This window comes from Diceros bicornis, chromosome 24 (assembly GCF_020826845.1).
Source record: "Diceros bicornis minor isolate mBicDic1 chromosome 24, mDicBic1.mat.cur, whole genome shotgun sequence".
Lineage (NCBI taxonomy): Eukaryota > Metazoa > Chordata > Mammalia > Perissodactyla > Rhinocerotidae > Diceros > Diceros bicornis.
This window is the reverse complement of record NC_080763.1, coordinates 37,234,305-37,254,180: the sequence shown is the minus strand read 5'-3', so window position 1 is coordinate 37,254,180 and position 19,876 is coordinate 37,234,305. Positions and strand designations below refer to the sequence as shown.

Genomic DNA, 19,876 nt, shown 5'->3' with positions numbered 1-19,876 from the left:
GGGCGCACAGAGAGGCCACTTGGGCAGTGTCTGGAAGCTGGAAACTGCCCCAGGCTTCTCTCTCCTTCCATCCTCCCTCCTTGCCCTCTCCAGGGGGTAGAGCAGAAAGAGTGGCCCTGGGGAGGCTGATAGACCGGAGGGCCTGGGGAAAGCCCATCACTTCTCCATGTGTAAAGTGGGGTAATGGTCTGCACCCGGCAGAGTGGACAACGTACAGTCAGGCAGCAGCCTGGGGCGTCCTGGCACGCCTGGCACGTGCCTGGGGAGGGGTGCGGGGTCCTGGCAGGGCTCAGAAATCTCCTCCTCTTTCCAAGCTCTGGCTTTTTGGCCAGCCCACTGAGGTGAAGTTCATCGAGTCACATCACGCATGCAGTCTGAGAGCTGGCGGAGGCGAGACCAGCCACCTGCTCCCCATCTCCCCTCCCCCAAATAAAGAGCGGGGAGGAAACCTCGGGCTTCCTCCGTGTTCCCCACTGCAGAGCAGGGGCCCGAATGAGCCGCCGGGAAGCCGCACCCTCCCCAGGCCCCTGGGGCGGCTGCTCCGCCCCTCGGCCGCCTCCCGCTGGCGGCGCCCCCGCCGCGCCCCCGCCGCCCTCCCCTCCCGCGGGACCGCGCCGCGGCCCGGCTTCCTGCGCCCGGGACCCGGAGAGGTGAGTGCGCCCGGCCGCGCGGGCTTGGGCTGGGGCAGCGGGCAGGCAGCGCTGGGATGAGAGCGCCTGGGGACCTGGCCCCAGGGGACCACCGACCTTCAGCGAGGCCGGCTCTCCGACATCTCCTGGGGCGGAAAATTCAAAATCCAGTCTCGGGATAAAGGCCTTTGCGGGGAGTGCAGGAGGAGGAGGGCTGGGATGTGCGTCCCTGGCATTTCGGGGTCCAGATTGATAGTGCTTTGGGGGCCCAGGGACCTACCACCCAGAGGGTGTGTCAGGAAGGTGGCGTTTGGGGACACAGCAGGCCAGAGGGGGCTGCCCTGTCCAGGGTTCCTGGGGTGAGGGCAGATGTCAAAAGTCCAACACTGTCCAGGTCCCCTGAGGACCTGCCTCACCCTGTGTAGCCGCAGCTGAGGCCCAGGAAAGAACACTGGGGAGGAGTCCAAGCACGGGGTCCCAGGCTGGAGGGGGTGGGAGGAGGGGTGGGGGCGGGGGGTGGGGGGGCAAACTAATGTCTACTGATTGCCTGCTGCTGCCTGCTACTTCTCAGGTGTTCTGTCCCGTAACTGTCTCAGTTGATCCCTCCATCCCTTCCCTGTCATTCATTCAGCAAATGGGCCCTCTGCTGGGCTGTAGCCGGAAGTGGACAGAGCTCTCCCTGCCCATATAACTCACTCTAGCTGGGACTCTAATTCAAGCCGTAACTGGTGGGAGGTCCACCTTGCTTCTCCTTCCTGCTCCAAAAGATCAGAATCTAACTAAGGGGGCATCTGCCCCAGCAGTACACCTCTGGGCTAGTGAGAAATCCCTATGCCCCCACCATCAACACTCAAAGGGCCGTTCTGTATCCACAGCACCTTACACACCGGCCCCTGGGAGGATTCCCAGGATACCTCCTAGTCCCCTAGCAGGTTTCAGTTTAGAAGTCACCTCTTCCAGGAAGGCTACCTTGACTGCCCTGCTCTTGGTCAGATGATTTTATGCTTTGGGCTCCCACGGTATGGCCCCTCCCTGCCCATCATCCTCCAATCAGCTGTTATCAGAGTATTGTACCTGCTGTGTTAATCCTAATGTTCCCTTCTAAATCAGAGTTTCAAAAACTCAGCCAGGGCCGGCCCCGTGGCTTAGCGCTTAAGTGCGCACGCTCCGCTACTGGGGGCCCGGGTTCGGATCCTGGGCGCGCACCAATGCACCGCTTCTCTGGCCATGCTGAGGCCGCATCCCACATACAGCAACTAGAAGGATGTGCAGCTGTGACATACAACGATTTACTGGGGCTTTGGGGAAAAAAAAGGAGGAGGATTGGCAATAGATGTTAGCACAGAGCCGGTCTTCCTCAGCAAAAAGAGGAGGATTAGCATGGATGTTAGCTCAGGGCTGATCTTCCTCACAAAAAAAAAAAAAAAACCTCAGCCATTCAAGTTCCATTTTATTATATACATAATGGTTTTTTGTGGGGTCTTTTTTAATATTTTACTTGGGAAACTGGATTATTGCAGAACCTCTATCAAGGAAGAGAAACTTGAAACTTACATCTCTTGCTGTCACTATTTTCACATCTCCCCTGTGCTCCTCAACATCTTCTTGGGCAAAGTTCATCACTTTGTTTTGTCCCTTCGGTACAAGCCACGATACCTCAGAATGACCCCTGGGGCCCCCGACTGAGGACAAAGAGGGTCTAAGAACCCACATTCTAAAGAGAGGACCAGGGACCAGGGGCCCCTCCTTCCCCACTCCTCCAGGGCCTGGCTCCCTCAGTGTGGTGGGGGCAGGAGGGAAAGAGACTAGTGTCCAAGTCCCATTATGCGGCCAGCACCATTGGGGTCCTCTCACTGGTGATCATCTCTGCTCTCTGGCCAGCCTGCGCTGGCCCTGATGCCCTTGTGTGGCTCCTCAGGGGCACAATGCAGAGTTCCCCAGAGGTCCCCTGGGGCCTCCCTGCTGTCCAGATCCCTGACATGGGAACCTTGGCCCCAGCACCATCTCCTCCACACCCCCTCAGCTCCTGCCTCCACCAGTCAGCCCTCCTGGGACCTCAGTTCCTTTCCTCCCCAGCCACTTAGCCACATGACCCTGCATGACAAATGGAGGGCCTATAGGCCACTCCCTGTCCCCTGGCTATCTGCTTCCCCTCTCCAGGTTTCTTTTCTTCCTGTCCAAAATGGCACAAATTAGCATGTCCCCTGCCTAAGCAGACGTCCACCCAGTCATGGACCCCTGGGCTCCTCTCTGCAGCGCCCCACCCCTAGCTCTATGAGAATCCTCTTGGAGAATCTCATAGCCTCTCTGCAGCTTGCCCTCGGATCCCAGTTCCCACTCTGCCCTCCCCAGGGTTGAGTGTGTGTGTTGGGGGTGGGGATTAGGATGTGGGAGTCCTGAAGGAGTGGTCAGGCCCATCCCTGACTGGCACTTAGGGCCTCTTTGTCCTCAACTGGACCCTAGTGGTCAGCTCCAGGGCAAGAGGAAGAACCCCCCATTCACTTGTGGCTCTATTACACTTAAATACACTTATTTTTAAATGGAAATTGTGTTCCACTCCCAGAAGTGGAAAATCAGTACCCCCTGCCACAAGAGGAAGGTAATTAAACAAATAAAAACACTGAAAATCAAACAGTGTCATTAAACTTTAATTAGTACCTGTTGCCTGCAGAACATGCCTGAGGCTGGCTCTCTAGGTCACCAAGGGAGATTAGCAAGAATTAAAGTGGTGCTCAGGACATAGTAGCACCCAATGGAGACTTTCTCTTTAGCGTAATAAAATGGATTAAGAAAGAATTGGACAGGGAATAACAAAATATGTGGCTAGACTGCTATCAGCGAGTACCTACTGAGTGCAGAGCACCACACAGAGCCCAAAGTGATACAGAACAAACCTTCAGTTCATCTTGTGAGTATCAGCTGAAGGGTCACCTCCTCCAGGAAGCCCATCCTGATGTGCCCCCTGAACAAGCTGTACTTCTCCTGCTGTAACGCTTGTCAAGTCTTATTGTGATGGCGTAGTGGCTTCCACTCCAGAGTGTAAGTTCCAGAGGAACAACCACCAGGTTATCTCACTCACTTCACTATCCAGGTACCCCCCACAGGGCCTGGAGCACAGATGATGAATCGATAACTGGGTTGAGCTCCTTGACTTTGATCCTGCTGGGCCCCTTCCAGCGATGCCTTTCCTTCCTCGTCCTCCTCCCTGTCCAAACCCCACACCCTCCATCTTTCAAGGCCCTGCTGAGGGTCCAGCTTCTCCAGGAGAAGGTTTTCAACCAACGGAGTGCACCCTGAGCTCTGCTGCCCTGAACGTTCCGTCCCTGGCAGTGCCTACGCCCAGGGGACATTCAGTTCCATAGTCCATTGTGTTCCCCGCACCTCCACAGGGCAAGCAGGATGGGTGACACCACAGGTGCTCAGTACCTACTGTGGAGTCCCTCACCCTGGGTCCTCTTTAAGGATGCAGCTCGCTGGGTCTCGGCAGCTGTATGAGTTCTGCTGCTGTAACAAATGACCACCAACCTAGTGGCTTAAACAACACAAATTTATTCTCATACAATTCTGGAGGTCACAAATGGGTCTCGAGGTGTGGGCATGGCTGAGTTCCCTTATGGAGGCTCTAGGAGAGAATCCATTTCATGGCTTTTTCCAGCTTCTCGGGGCTGCCTGCATTTCTTGGCTCGGGGCCAACTCCCATCTTCAAAGCCAACAGTGGCTGGTTGAGTCCTTTGCACTCTGCATCACCCTGATCCTTTCCCTCTTCTCCCTTATGATTACCTGGGCCAGTGTGGATAATCCGGGATCATCTCCCATCTCAGGATCCTTGACTTAATCACATCTGCAAATGCACATCTTGTGCGTAAGGCAACACATTCACAGGTTCCGGGATTTGGACGTGGACATCTGGGGTGGGCATTATTCTAGTTACCACATTGCTGTCCCTGGTAGTCAGAGGGCGCCGTGGCTGGTGGTTAATAATTAATAATAATTAATGACAGCTGACATTACTGAGCACTTTGGGCCAAGAGCCGTTCCGAGCACGTTACACAACACTCTATGAGGTCCGTGCCATTGTTTTCTTCTTCACTTTATGCGTGGGGCACAGAGAGGTTAAATAACTCGGCAAGTGGCAGAGCTGGGATTTGAACCCGGACAGTCTGGCTCCAGAGGCCACCCTCCTAACCTCAAGGCTTCACTTCCTCTCTGGCACCATTGTCACCCCCAAGACACCAGCTGATAGCCTGGGAGCAGGCCAGGCAAGGTCTGAAGCACAGAGGGAGATTTTCACCACGATTTTCTAGGTGAGGCCCCCGTGGAGGTTATAAATTCTTTGCCTGTCCTCTCCTAGTTCAGCCCTTTCTCACCTTCCTACTCCCATGCCCCATTAGAGGCATCTGAGCTTATCCAGGGACGCTGCAGGGAGCTTCCGATGGTTCTCTTTGGGGGCTCCAGGCAGGTAAGTCTGGAAGAGTTCTTGGATGCTCAGTACCACTCAAATTCACCTCCGTCCTCCGCCAGCATCCACACACAGATGAGCCCCAGAGGAGGCAAATCTGATAGAGCAAATCAAAGAAAGTAAACCCGTTTCCCCAGCTCGTCACCACAAAGAAGCCTGCCTACCTGAGCCAGAGGGGACACGTATGCCTTCCACAGGTGCTGGATGAAGAGGGGCGCCTTAACATTTATTGAGCAATCACTATGGGCAGGTGTGGCTCTCAGAGGTTTATACTTATTAGCTCATTCAATACTCACACCAACCCTGCGACGTAGTGTTATTATCCCCATTTCACAGATAAGGAAACTGAGGCACAGAGAGGTCATGTGACTTTCTGAGGTCACACAGCCAGTGTGAAGAGCCAGGATTCGATCCATTCTCCATAAACAGGAGAACCTAGGCAGAGGCTAGTCACTGCTGGCTGAACAGCCCTAGCCTGGCCCACCCTACTTCACTCAGCAAAGCCCCCTTTTGTGCATTTCCAGTACAATTTGCTCTCTTTGCACCTGCTGGGCCGGTCTCCTGGTTTCTATGTCAACCAGATTTCTTGAGAGCACCTTTATATTTGATTTTTACACCAATCTTCATTATTAACCCCATTTTAAAGAAGAAGAAACTGAGGCTCAGGGAGACTGCATAACTTGCCAGAGCTCTCATAACCTGAAAGCAAGAGATTTGGGATTTGAGCCCAGACGTTCAGATGCTACCCCCTCTCCCAACTGCCTCAGCCTGAGCAAGCCCAGCCTAAGGCCTTCTCCAGGAGTCCACAGTCCAGCCAGGATGTGACATGGGTTCCCTGGCTCTCCAGATGTGTGTGCTCATGCTTCACCTGGACTTGAGCTGACTCTCCAGCAGACTCAGAATTTCCTGCCTTTGGGTGTCCTTATTAGTCACACTCTGTCTGAGAGCCTGCGGATTATCTGAGTGGGAGCGGAAACAACATTGTGGTGTTCATCAAGTCAGTCGTCTGATTAATCAGCTCAGGCCCAAGCCTGCTGGAGTATGGCTGATGCCAGAAAAGATAATTCTCAGAAAAACCTGCATCTTGCTACCTGAAACTTCCCTGGGGGTGCTTGACTCCGCAATGGCAAGTATTTCTCAAAAGGAAAGTTGTCCACCTGAATGAGTAGCTAGGAAGCTCATGGTGATGGGAAGCACGGGGCAGGGGACTCTGCGAGAGGAGGCCCGGGGCCGGGCAGGCACAGAGATGAGCTGGCGCTGGAGCCAAGTGAGGAAGTAGGGACTCATTCTGTTGTTTGGGGGACAAAGAGAGATTTCCTCTGAGGCTGACCAGCTGTGCTAATTGGAAGAACGAACCGGAAAAAGTCATTTTTTAAAGTGGATAATCTGTGCACATTCTAAAACCCGTGCACATTCTTCCATTAGTGTGCGTTTGCAATGAAGACGCATCTGGTAAACCACTTCTGTGTCAGTCAGGGTCTTGGCAGAAAGCAGAGGCACACTCAAGCAGGGCCGCTGAGGAGATTTAACACAGGGGCGGTTTTCAAGGGTGCAGACAGGGTTACGGGAACCAGCACAGGATGGTGCAGCACCCTGGGACAAGCATCTCTGGGGAGCTGTTACTATCCCCAGGCCTGGAGGAAGGAGGGGGACAGCCGTGCAGGAGAGGGACTCCGACAGGAGCTGCTGACCTCAGCAAAGGGAGGCAGCCAGCCTGAAGCGACCCTGGCAGGGGGATAAATACTCCCCCGACCCCACTCTCCTGCCATCTTCTGATCCCAGTTAGTGCATCCCATTGGCCAAACTGAACAGAAGCCAGAGGGCAAGGGAGCCCGGTGATACAATTCATAGAGCAGGATGGAGAAGCTTCTGGCCTGGTGCACCAACCTCTTTCATCCACTCCATAGGCTGCTGTTTCTGAGGACCTGCAATGTGCCTCCGTGGGCCTGACACTGGGAAAACGCAAATGCCAAGACTAGCCACCCACGAGAGACGGGAAAAGAAGAAATGGACATAAATGTCACTTGCTCCAGGCATGGAGAATTTCTGATTCTGACCACATCTCGGGAGCCCAGCCCAATGTGGGAGATGATTTCTGTGGGCAAGAAAGACGGTTATTAGGGCAGCGTCTCAAATCAGCATTCCAGAGTGTGGGCCATAATTTACCCTTCTCTAGGTCCAGGAAGAGTCTGGAAAACAATGCATGCTTCATTTTAACTGAGTGAGCTGTTTGTTGTTTATAATGCCAATGCCCGGTTTTGTTACAAAACAACAAGGACTGGGCATCTTGACATCAAAAAACACAGCAAAGTCTAGCCAAAAGGCGACTTGGCAGGCAGTGCGATGAATTGCTTTGCGTCTCCAAATACGGCATTTTCATAGGGAGAGCGTGGCCAGAGATGCCAACCCTGTATTCCACAGGCCAATGCTGGATCTTTAAGTCCCTAGTATAGGTGCCATGCTGTCTGTCTCCAAAAAGTGCAGCATGAATCAAAACGGAGTTTGTTTTAATTGAAGAGTTTTTAGACTGTAAATGGTTCTCGATATGTTTGGACATCTGTAAACAGAGACTGTGGGCTAGAAAAGGAGAGGCAGGGAGACGGGGCTACCAAGTACTGCCACACTGCCCCGACTCCAGAGGCCACCATCTGATAGGCTACAGTGTGTACACCCCCCTGGAATTGTGCAATGTGGCAGCCCTGGCAAGATTCACTTTGTAATAAACTTTCTACACGGCATGCACTGTACCCTTGAGAGTCAGAATCCTGGATCTAGCAACTGATGATGGGCTTTAAAACCCCCCACTTCTTTCCTGGGGGGACAGGATGAGGCAGAACATAATCGCTGCAAGACGCAGCTTCAGTCAGCACTCCATTGAAGTCCTGGCTCAGACACCCAGAATCGAGTGGCCTTAGACAAGTCACTGAACCTCAGTTTCCTGATCTATGAAAGGGAGAGACTAAAACTACTTGTTGTTGGGATGAAAAGAGATCATTCATAAGCACTAAGGACACGGTAAACATGCAAAAGAGAAGAGCCTTATATAAGGGTATTTGGAGTGGAAAATAATAACAGCGGACATCTATGGAACCCTAATATGTGCTGGGCGTTGAGCTAAGGGCTTCACTTGATTTAACTCATGTCATCATCTCAGCCCCCTTTAGAAGCCGTGTCCCCATTTCATGCACAAGGAACCTGGCACAGAGAGGTTAAGGGACTTGTCCAAGGTCACCCCACTAGTAGGTAGCAGAGCTGAGATTCAGGCTCAGGCTTTTGAAGCAAAACTCTTAACAACTACTTCCAGTTTGGCGATTTTTAAAAAGCATACGTGCATTTTTATGGCATGAATAGTTCATCCAGAAAACTCCGTTTGTGAAGAGTTTGCAAGAAGGAGGAATGTCAAAATGAGGACCAGCAGAAGAGGCTGATCTGGGAGGTTGCTGGGCATGTGCGCAGCAGGAAAAGCAAAATTCCCTGCTTCCCTCTGCTCCTCCTGCCAGGGTGTCTTCTGCCCTCTTGCCCAGTGTCCACTTCTCACCTAGGGGCCAAGCCACAAAGTGTGGAGCTTTGAGCTGCCCAGTGGAGTTAGCAGAAGGTGAGATGTTGATCTCTTTCTTTACCTCCCCTGCCTGCACTGCAGCTGCCCTCCATCCCTAACCATCTGTCCTGACGACCAATTGCACAAGCTTCTGCAGACTCCTGCAGCGACCAGTCCCAGACTCTCACTTCACAAGCAGGAACGGGCACCCTGCTCTGAGCCAGGCACTGGGCCGGGAATGAGGACCATACAGAGAGATGGCTGTGGTCCAGTGACCCCAGTGGGCAGTGCAAAGAATCCTGGGAAGGGAGCCAAGAGAGTGCTGAGGGGACTCAGCACAAATTGCCTGGGGCAACCAAGAAGGCTCCATAGGGGAGGCAACTTTCAGGTCTTAAAACTAGGACAAGAGTTCAGGAGATGGAGGACAGGAGGTCTTTTGGGTGGAGAGGGACACAGGAGTAAGGTGTGCAGATGTGAGAGAGCAGAAGGTGCTGAGGGTACAGCTAAGGGTGGCTTGGGATAGCATGCAGGTGGTGATGAGGGTTCTGCACTCGCCTGTCTGGGTTTGAATCACAGTGCCTCTACTTATTACCTGTGTGACCTTGGGCAAGTTACTTGACCTCTCTGTGCCTCATTCCACCATGTGTAGAATGGGGTTAATAATAGTATCTACCTCATAGAGCAGTGAGGATCAAATGAGTTCATGCATTTAAATGCTTAGAACAGAGCCTGGCACACAGGAAGCGCTCAAAAGCTGAGCTGGGACTAGTGTATTGCTGTTACCTGTGAGTCTGTGGGGCAGAGGGCCCTAAGGCCTCCTTGAATCCTCAACAAAACCAGTAGCAGGTCCTCTGTGCCCTCCCCCGTCACCCCTGTCGCAGGCACACTCAGGCCCTGGGCGGTAGCAGAGCAGGGATCCAGGAAGCAGCAAACCGAGGTGCAGATGCCGATGCCAGGCTGAGGTCGGGGGAGGTGGAGAGGACCCGAGCAGCGACAGGACACTGCCTTTACCCAGTGAATAGTACGGAAAGGTTGCATCGTGGACCCTTCTCAGCTTCTCACCTAGGATTCTGGATGTGGCTGGAGAAGGACCCTTATCCTTTTGCAGCCAGGTCCCGTCTGAGCCCACGCTGCCAGCTCCAGGGCCTGTCCGGTGACAGGTTGGTAGTGGGGGCAGGGGCTGCTGTACCTCCAGGACAGGTCTGCGCGACCGCGGCTTTTCCCGGCAGGCGCCTAGCCTGTGGCCTGTGGTCAGAGAGAAAGGCAGGGCGCGGACGGGCAGGGCTGGGTGTGCCCGACGTGGGGGGGCGGTGATGAGGGGAATCAGGGCATCGGGGCATAACGCGGCCCCGTGGTCCGAGAAGGAGGAGGGCCTGGCTGGGGAATGGACTCGCCGGCGTCCCCAGGCCACCTCCGCCGGCAGCCCGAGGACGCAGTGCCCACCCGCTTGCTCTGCACCGGCCACAGGATGGGGCGCGGGCAAGGCGTGGGGTGACTGCAGCCGGCGCCTAGCCCCTCGCCGCGCGGGTACGTTTCCTCCCTCTCCCCTCCCCGGGGCCAGCCCTCTTCCTCTCGCCACGGTCCTGGGGTCCCCGGCGCGCCAGTTCGGGGCAGCTGCGTGCGCGCGGCGGCGGATCCTGGCCACTGGGGTCCAGCTCTGCGCCTTCCCGGGCGCGGCCCCGTGGCCCCCGCGTGTGCGTGCGGGGCGGCCGCGTGCGCGGGTGCGTGCGGAGGCTGCCAGGTGCGGGCGCGCCCCGAGGGGCTGCGCAGGTGGGTGGCGGCGGCGCGCAGACGGGGCCGCGGCGAGGCCCGCCCGGTGTCGGCCGGTTTCCCGGGTGAGGTGTCTCTGCCTGCGGTTGCCGCTTGGTGTAGCAGCCACCCCCTCGGCTGGCTCGGTGGCCGCCTGGTAATTACTTAAAAAAAAAAGAGAAGGCAGCTAACCCTTCATGTCCCAGAGCTCGGCGGCACAGGTGACCCAAAGATTCCATGTGGGCCAGGCTTTCCTTCCCTTGCCCCAAATCTGCGCGCTCTCTCTCACTCGAAGGGCAGTTCGTCGGGCACAGGGCGGGTTACCCAGACTAGACCATGCCCCCTGCCACCGAGGGAGGGCAAAGCTGACCTGCGATTGGCCGAAGGAGCGCCGGGTAGGGTCGCTGGTCGGCAGGACCCCCTGCCTGGCAGTCAAGTGGGCCTGGGTAATCCTCAGGCTGGGGAACAGCGATGCGGTGGCCAAAGGGCAGGGGAAGGCTCTTTGGGATTTAGCGGTGGGCAGAGGAGAGAGCGCTGGCTTGGAGCTGGTCACTTGCTGTGGCCAGGCCTCTGTAAGAGGGAGATAAATACTAGCCCCAGCCACCTCACAGAGGGGTTGTGAGGACAAAAGAGTTGTGAGAATAGTTTGAAACTATACAAATCTGAGATGATTTTGTTATGTTTTGCTTCAAACCCCCTGCCCCGCCAAAACCCCAGGTAAGCTTCTGAAAGACGGAAGGAGGGAAAAGAATAACTGAGCTTAACAGAGGAAACAGGGCTGGAGCGATGTGGATGCTTTAGTCTACATCGTAGACTAGAGTTTCTGCAGTTGAGAGCCCGGTTCCAGAACGAGAAGACCTGAGCCTGAATCTCAGCTCTTCTACTTATTAGAGCTATTACCTTGGGCAAATCACCTTTCTTCTTCTTAAGCCTCAGTGTCACCTTCTGTGGAATGGGCATGATAGTAAAGCCTACTTCCTAGGGTGGTTATGAGATCATGCAGGTAAAGATCTTGCCTTGAAAGCCTTGTAGCGCCCCCTAAATGTTAGCCCTGAGTCTTCTCGCTGTTACTATTATGTTGCACCCTTCCTGGTACTGTGCACACAGTAGGGAGAGAAGACTCATCTAACAGGAAACAGAGAGTGGAAAACAGATTTCGTCCTTTAGCTGGCTGGTCTCAAACAAGATACCTTACCTCTCCGAGCCTTAGTATCTTATAGGAAAAATGGAGATTATTATACCTACTTCACAAAGTTGCTATAAAAATTAAAATCAAATAACCATGGGAAAGAATCCAGCTCATGTGAAGCCCTTACGTGATTGTGGAGAAAAATAACGCTTAGGTTCCAGTTACCTATTGCTGCGTAACAAACCACTTCGAAAGATAGTGGCTTAAAATAACAGTACTCATCTGTTTTGCCCGTGAATCTGTGATTTGGGCAGGGCTCGGTGGGGATGGCTTATCTCTGTTCCTTGCAACATCGGCTGAGATGGCCTAGCTGGGGCTGGAGGATCTTCTTCCAAGATCACACCCTTGTGGGACAAGCCAGTTGATCCTGGCTGTCAACTGGGAGCTCAGCTGGGACTTTCGGCCAAGGTCTTGGTCCCTCTCACTGTGGGCCTCCCTAGGGCGCTACTTGGGTTTCCTCACAGCATGGCACCAAGGTTTCAAGGGCGACTATCCCAAGGGACAGAAAGTGGGAGCTGCTGTTCTCTTCAGACCTGGGTTCTGAAACTGGCACAGTGTGGCTTCCACTTTATTCTATTGGTCAAGTAGTGACAGGGCCCACCTAGACTCCAGGGGAGGGGACGGACACCCCACCTCTCAATGAGAAGAGTATCAATTTCCAACCATCTTGAATCTCCCACAACTTGAAAGCCTTCCCTTTTGCTTTTACTCTCCCTCTGGGTGCCATGGTGACAAATTAATTCATCTTTGCAAAGGATGTAGGGTTTCTCCCAGAAGACCGGCAGAGGTACAAATACCCATGCCCAGGGCCTCGCACAGAGCCTGTTTGGGTCAGGGGCAGTTTCTCTAGACCTGATTCGGGGCTGAGGGAGCAGGTGTCATCCTACATGGTGGCTTCTCTAGCGTCTGTTTCCCTGGGACCTCTGAGGCTTCAGTCCCAGGCTCTGCCAACCCAATGCCTTTAAAACAGGAGGGAGAAGCCAGGGAGAGAGTCATTTGGTTTCAGAAAACTAGATTTGAGCAGGTGGCCCGGGCTGGGTGTGATGAGCAGCTCTCAATTCTCTGGAGAAGTCTGTTTTTCAAGACGGCTGCCGCCTGGGTGTTTGGAGTGACTGTTGTCATACATTATCGGGTTATTAATTGATGGGTTGGAGCGCTCTGGGTGGGGAAGCAGGAGGCCTGTGGGGGTGGAAGGCCTGGGGGTCGCCATGGCAACCTAAAGCATGTGGTTTGTGCTCAGTGCAGGAAGGATGCCCCGGGCAGCTCAGACCTTCTCAGACAGACCACAGAGTCTGGAAAGAGAAACTAAAGTCTCTCTTCCAGCAGCCACTTTGTAACGCATCTTCTCATATGGCCACACACCCCTGCCCTCCGAGTCAAAACCAACCCACTTCCTGTTGCCTCATCCTGTATCGTGACTGTCTCCCCTGGTTTGTTAGCTCCTAACTTCAATTTCAGCCACGCTGGCCTTCCAGGCGGGCTGCAGAAAGAAATGGAGTTTCGATTCATTTATTCCTTGAAACATCCAACACATTTTTGTTGTGGATTTATTTTGGGCCAAACCACCGTTTTCCCTGGCAGAGAACAAAACAGCCTGAGCTCCTCCTGTCTCATGGAGCTTACTGTCGAGAGGGGGAGATGGGTATTAATAAGTAGTTATACTCCTCCCTCCCTTCACGTTTCAGCTGTCTTCTGCCCACTCTGTCCACCTTCCACTCTCAAGGCACGGCTCAAAGTCCACCCCCACCCAGAGACTCTATCACAACGCGCCCTCACCACACATCGCTGATGGCTCTATTGATGGGTCTGTATGGCTCTGGTTTCATTGCTCTCTTCTCTCTCCTTGTCACATTTTGTCCCAGGTTCGGGGTGGGGGGCAACATCCAGATATTTATTTATTTCCTTTCTTCCTCCATCCCCTCCCATGTCTACTTCCTTCTCCCTCCCACTCTTCCTCTCTCTTCTCTCTCTCTTTCTTTCAGTTCTCAAGCATTTATTAAGGGCCAAACACTGGGGCAGCATTGTGCTAATCACTGTGGGGCTACAAAAGAGAGAAAGGTGGGCCTGGGCTCACCAGCCTGGGAGCTTGTTAGAAGTGCAGAAACTCGGGCCCCACCCCAGACCTACTGAACCAGGACCTGCACTTAAACCAGATTCCGAGGAGATGCGTGTGCAGGCTGACATTTGAGAAGTGCTGTTCTACAGGGTTTAAATATGTACAACGTGATGGTGTGGTAGGCAGAATAATGGCCCCCAAAGAGACATCCAGTTCATAGTCCTGGAACCTGTGACTATGTTACCTTACATGACAAGAAATTAAGGTAGCAGGTGGAATTAAAGTTGCTAATCAACTGATCTTAAACTAGCGAGATTGTCCTGGATTATTTGGGTGGACCCAGTGTGATCCAGGGTCCTTGATAGTGGAAGAGGGTGGCAACAGGGTTAGAAAAGGAGATATGATAATGGGAGCAGAGGTCAGAGTGATGCAATGTGAGACTGACTCAATCCGCCACTGCTAGTTTTGAAGATGAGGAAGGGTCCACAAGCCGAGGAATGCTGGAAGTCTCTAGAAACTGGAAAAGGCAAGGAAACAGGTTTTCCCTTAGACCCTCCAGAAGGAATGCAGCCCTGCTAACGTTTTGATTTTAGCCCAGCAAGACCCACATCAGACTTTTGACCACCAGACAGTAAGATAAGAAATTTGTGTTGTCTTAAGCCACTAAGTTTGTGGTCATTTGTTCCAGCAGCCACAGGAAGCTCATACAGTGGTCCAGAGCCCTGTCTTTGGAGTCAAATGGCTCTGCTGTGTCCCAGCTCTGTGACCCTGGGCAGGTTGCTGGTGCTGAGTCTCAGTTGCCTTGTCTGTAAGACAAGGAAGCCCGCCTTCCGGGGTTGATGTGAGGGTTAAAACAGAAAACACTTAGAAGGTGCTCAGCAGGGTACTTGGTACAGAGCACGTGCTCCAGAAATTGCAATGACTGTGCTTCTCTATCCTCAGCTGCTCCCGCCTCTTCTCTGACCCCACCAGGGCCGTGGCGCCGGGCACTATGGGAGGTTCTCTGCTGGTCGTCCTCCTGTCCTTGAAGGCATCCTTAATTCACACTTGGCCACTTTGAGCCTACAACAGGGCTGCACCTTGCATGTACTGAAGTGTAAGGCTGCCACCTGGGGAAGGCTAAGGCCAGCCCTCAACACGCAAGTCAGCGAAGGTCCCTGCAGTCAAACAGCAGATGGCTCAGGACAGGCACTTCTTGTACTTGTCAGAGCCCTTGGGGAGTCTCCAAGGCCTTTATCCCGACTGGCCCCAAATCACCAGAGTAGCCGTGGGGAATAAGGTGGTGCAACATAACGAGCATCTTACCAAGTTGGCCTGCCCGTCCTTCACCCTCTCTAGAGTGGATCAGATGGTGGGGCAGGACCTTTGAGCCTGAGGGAGTGAGCCATCACCACCGCCGCCACCACCATCCTCATCATCCCTGCGTCGTCACCAACACTTATTAAGAACCTACTCAGTGCCAGCACTTGCTGGACCTCATCTCCTTTGATTCTCACAGAAGGCCATTGGTCATCCAGGTATGCGATTTCTCAGGGTCACGTGGCCAGACAGTGGCAGCACAGGGACTTACCCTCAGCGGTCTGGCCCAGAGCCTCTGCTCTTAATGTCCGTCTCGTGACCACGGGGTTGCTGCCATGTGCTGGAGGACTTGCGTGATGCCACCAGCTCAGGGCAGACTGCAGAGCCCTCCCTACGACGATTCCCAGGCTGCCTGGATCTCTGGGCGGCCAGTGGGTGCCCGAAGGCCTTAGGGCCGAGATCCCTGGAGCAGACGTTTATGGTGGGGGCACATAGGGATGTCCAGGGCTCAGTCCAAACTTCTGGGGCTACCATCCCGGGGGGCATCTATGGTGCTTCATGACTGTTGTTACTGGGGGCTGAGAGAGAGAATGAGAAGATGAATTCAGGCGGCAGGCCTGGCCCAATGTAGGCCCTTATGTCCTTCCGGGGTGGAAGGAGCCACAGAGGCAGGCCCGAGCAGCCCCTGTGAGGTCACCGCACCCCACAGGGCTCAGGCTTTCTCGCCCTTCACTAAATGCCCCTCTCTGCTCAGCAGCAGCCCCAAGATCCTGCCATTTTGGGCTTAAGGACAGAAGTCTGAATGGGGGGAGGTGGGCCAGGGGGCTTCTCTTGAGGTTATGTTTTATTTTGTTCTCTTTTTTTAAAGAGCTATTGAACTTATTTTTGCTCTGCTTTTTCCAGTTTCTTTTTCTTTCTTTCTTTTTTTTTGAGGAAGATTGGCCCTGAGCTAACATCTGTTGCCAATCTTTCTCCTTTTTTCCTTTTTTCTCCCCAAAGCCCCAGTAGGTAGTTGTATGTCCAAGTTGTACGTCCTTCTAGTTGCTCTATGTGGGACGCTGCCTCAGCATGGCCGGAGAAGCGGTATGTAGGTCCGCACCAAGGATCTGAACCTGCTAACCCCGGGCCGCTGAAGCAGAGCGCACGAACTCAACTGCTACACCACCGGGCTGGCCCCGAGGTTATGTTTTTATTACAAACTCACTACTTTTACTCAGTTGTGGGTTTACTTGGTGAGATTTGGGGAACTTGAAGTGATGAGGTTTCTAGGACCCTCAGGCTACTGTTTGATGCTGGGTGTCATCACGGTTTCTAATCCTCCCCTCCTGTTTTAGGTTAAAGACAAAATCCTAGCACCAAAGTGGAACACAGCATGGGCTCTATTTCTCTCTTATTGAGTGGGCATCTCACAGAGGACGTGGGCTCAGCTGATTTGAACAAAACTGAAGTAAGCTTAATCCCTCTGTCGACTGTCCTAAAGGCCCAGGTGAGAGGGAAAGGGAGTCCCTGGAGAGAGGAAGGCTCCCCACTCCAGGTGAGGCATGGTACATACTGCTGGCAGAGGGGGCTGGGCAGCCTGGGAGCAGCTTGGGGGTCCTGGGGGGAGGAGGGGACACAGTGCCATCAGTGGTTCCTGCAGGTATAGATGGTGACTGTATAGACGGCCTGTGTGTGCGTGTCCTATTGGGCTAGGCTGTCCTGTGGAGAGAGCTGGAGGTGCTCTCTTTGGCCAGTGTGTCGTGGGACAGCCAGGCATTCGCCACTAAGTCAGTCCTGCCCTCCTAACCCACCTGTCCTTGCATGAGACATCGGGGGAAGCCAACCACACTTCCACGACTCAGAAACAACATCTGTGTCTACACGCACGCTATGGCGCTACAACAAGGCTCAGGCTTTTGCAGCACCGACGTAGGAGACCACTGAAGAAGGCCTGCGTGTGGTAGCATTTGCTTGGAGGGCCCACGACCCACAGAGGGGGATGTTTCCTGGGATGCCTACCAATACTGTCCTCGGACAGGACTAGAGTAGTTCACTGTCTAGAGAAGATGAGTCCCAAAGATCACCTAACTAAGCAGGGAGAACGCACGTCCTCAGTGACTCCCAAGCATGGTGGACGTTGGTGTCCTGGCTCTAGCGACGTAACCTGTGAGCAGCTTCGAAGGAGACTGCCTTGGAAGGAGGAGGTCATGCCAAAACAGCATGGCGCCAGAAGTCGGCAGCAGATTTCGAGAATCAAAACTTGCTTGTTCAGCTGCAAGGCCCTGGTCTACAGCCTTTGTCTCTCTGGGCTGGAGTTTCCCCATCTGTCATGGGGAATGCTGGGCTGGTGAACCTCCAGAGTCCCTTCAGCCCTGCTGTGCTGAGGGAGTTTAGTAAACACTCCTGAGAGCCAGAAGACCCCAAGAGGCCAGAGCCCTGTGCATTCTCTGTGCTCTGGGCTGTGCAGTTTAAAAACACTGGTGCTTGCCTTGTTCATGGCCCAGAACCTGACTCCGTTGCCCTCGCTCTGTTGGTCTGCAGAACAGGATCCTGTCAGCCTCCGCCCCATCAGTGTTTCTCCACCTGGCTGCCCACTGCAATTGTCCAGGGAGCTTTTAAAAACATTGGTGCTGGCACCTCACTTCCAGAAAGTATGATTTAATTTGCCTGGGGTGGGGCCTGGACATCAGTATTATTTTTTATGAGCTCCCCAGATATTTTGTAAGGTACGTTGCAACCCACTGCCCTAGATGTTGGTTGCTAACGGCTGGCGGGTGACAGCCTGGGGGTGGGAGCGAAACAGTCAGCTTCCCCCTGTCCTTGCCTGTTGTCCCATTGTTCTCGCCAGTGACCACGGTGTTCATGGTATATTCTAGTTACTTGAGGGTCGGCCTGTCTGAGTAGCTCAAGCGAGGACCCTGGCACAGGGTTTCAACACCCTCTGTCTCCTCTCCTGCTATCCTGTAGGTGCTCAAAGGTGGTATGATGGGTAGAATTAGTGCATTACCTGCATTCCCCCTGAGTCCCCATGGTCCCCTGTCCCTAGTTCAGGCTTTAACATTCCTAGCAAGGTTGCTTCCTGCCTCTGGGGTGCGTGGAAAGCAGACTGAGGATGCATGGAGGGAGCAGTCCCGCCGCCCTCATCCTTTGGCTGGCAAGTGTTCCTCCGCAACCAGCACCCGCCCAGCCTGACACCAGATCGGAGTTCACATGATTCTGCCTCAGCTCAGGAATGGGCAGCCTCCAGCTGGGATTTTCTAGACCGAGCTGGGAGGCGTGGTCTGCGGGAAATCACCGGAGGGGGAGCATGGGTCCTGGCTGCAGGGTTGTCTGCCAGTCCAGGCAAGGTGGTCCAGTCTCCTCCCCCAGGCCTCTGCGGAGGCGCTGGAGGAAGCCCGGCTGTTTGAGGTTTGAGGGCAGAGCTCAGCTGGGCCGGCAGTCAGAGAGGACCCAGATTCCCCTTCACTGCCGCTCCCTCTCTGCTCCTCACCTGGCTGCAGAGACTGTCGCCTCCCTGGGGTCTGGAGTCTGAGCGGGCTGGGGTCAGTCCAGCCGTTTCCAAACTGGGTATCGTGTCCATTAGTGGCTCAGGATGTCAATTAACAGCTCATGACCTGCATTTAGAAAAACAAAATAGAATGGAAATAGTCAGAATGCGTCGCAAGTAGTAAGGTAAGTATTGCTCTGTGGAAGTTTGTTTCTCTGTGTACGTGCGTGCGTGTCTGTCTGCGTGAGATGCATCAAGTGTATTTATTGCTGTGGTTTGTGTTCAAAAGAGTTTATAGGCAGCAAGTTGGTGCCTTGACACCTGGGTTCTGGATTCAGATCCGCCCAACTGACTGTGTGAACTTGAGCAACTGGTTAGCCTTTCTGGGCTCTGGGTTGTGTGAAATGGGTTAGCAGTGCCAGGCCCACTTGACTCACAGTGACTTCGTGAGCCCAGATGGGACTGAACTTCGCAACAGCCACTAGGGCTTCAGAAATGAGATTCTGTCTCCTTGTTGTTGCCGGAGGGAGGCTGTTGGGGGAAAAGATGGGGACCAAGAAAAAGTGCAGCCTGATTCCACTCCCGCCCCAGAGGGAAATATCAAACAGCCTCTGTGACAAGCACTTTTAGGAAATGAAACAGCCCAGTTTCAAGCGTGTGGAGGTTTGACCAGCAGAAGGGAAGGGAAGCTGGGCTGGCAGGAACCTCCCGCTCTGTGGGCTCAGGGCTCCGTGAGCAGGGCCGCCGGCCCCGTGAGTAACTGTCTGTATGCGTGCTGTGTGCACCACATGGGAGCCGGTGACGGATTAGATCACTGTTTATGCGCCCGCCGAGCGCCAGCATCAGACACCTCCACCTCCCTGCTGGGAACATGCATCAGGCTCTCCACGTGCGTCAAAGGGGCGCTTCCTCCCTTTCAGGGCTGAGTTTCTCTTGGTCATTAGAATCCATGGAGACCTCTACGCTGATGAGCTTCTGTCTAAAGATTTGCTTTTAGGCGTCAGGTTGCTTCGTGTGTACTCTCTCCATTTCTCAGCTGGATGATCAAGTGTTTGAGGTAGATGCAGCAGCTCCTGTGTTGATTCTTTGCCCCAACCCCCTCCACCATGGGGAACCACGGGCTGGGCGCACAGTGGGTTTTCCTCAGTGGGTGCTGTGGAGATGGTTGACCTGGCAGAGCATCCTCCAGGTGCAGGGGGCTAGCCCAGGACCAAGCCTGGTGGCCCTTGTGGTGGCATCTGTAAGGACTGGAGCCAAGCCTGGAGGTGGAGGGTGCAAACAGAGAGAGAGTGTGACATAAAGGAAAGCGTGGGCCAGTCCAAGTTCACAACCTGACCGATCACGTCGTAACTGTGGAATCTTGAGCAGGTTGGTTCATCTCTCTGAACCTCAGTTTCTTCATCTGTAAAATGGGCACTGATGAGAGTGGTGTTCAAAGAGAGAATGAATGTACGGAAATGTGCCTGGCATGTGGAGGGCTCTCAACAGGTG

General features: G+C 54.0%; 1 protein-coding gene across 6 annotated transcripts in view; it reads left to right on the top strand.

The window, feature by feature from the left end:
• The first annotated feature begins 589 nt into the window (after window positions 1–589).
• The window catches only part of GPR68 (G protein-coupled receptor 68), a 28,950-nt gene continuing 9,663 nt past the window's right edge, over window positions 590–19,876 (top strand). Inside the window, exons 1-2 of one of the 6 annotated variants that reach the window (XM_058567552.1) lie at window positions 590–650; window positions 16,254–16,453. The gene's annotated coding sequence lies outside the window, so the exon portion shown is untranslated. Of the gene's footprint in view, window positions 651–8,664; window positions 9,787–15,582; window positions 16,100–16,253; window positions 16,454–17,969; window positions 18,571–19,876 lie in introns of those variants that run through there. The other 5 variants (XM_058567555.1, XM_058567551.1, XM_058567553.1 and 2 more) reach the window with 5 other exon arrangements.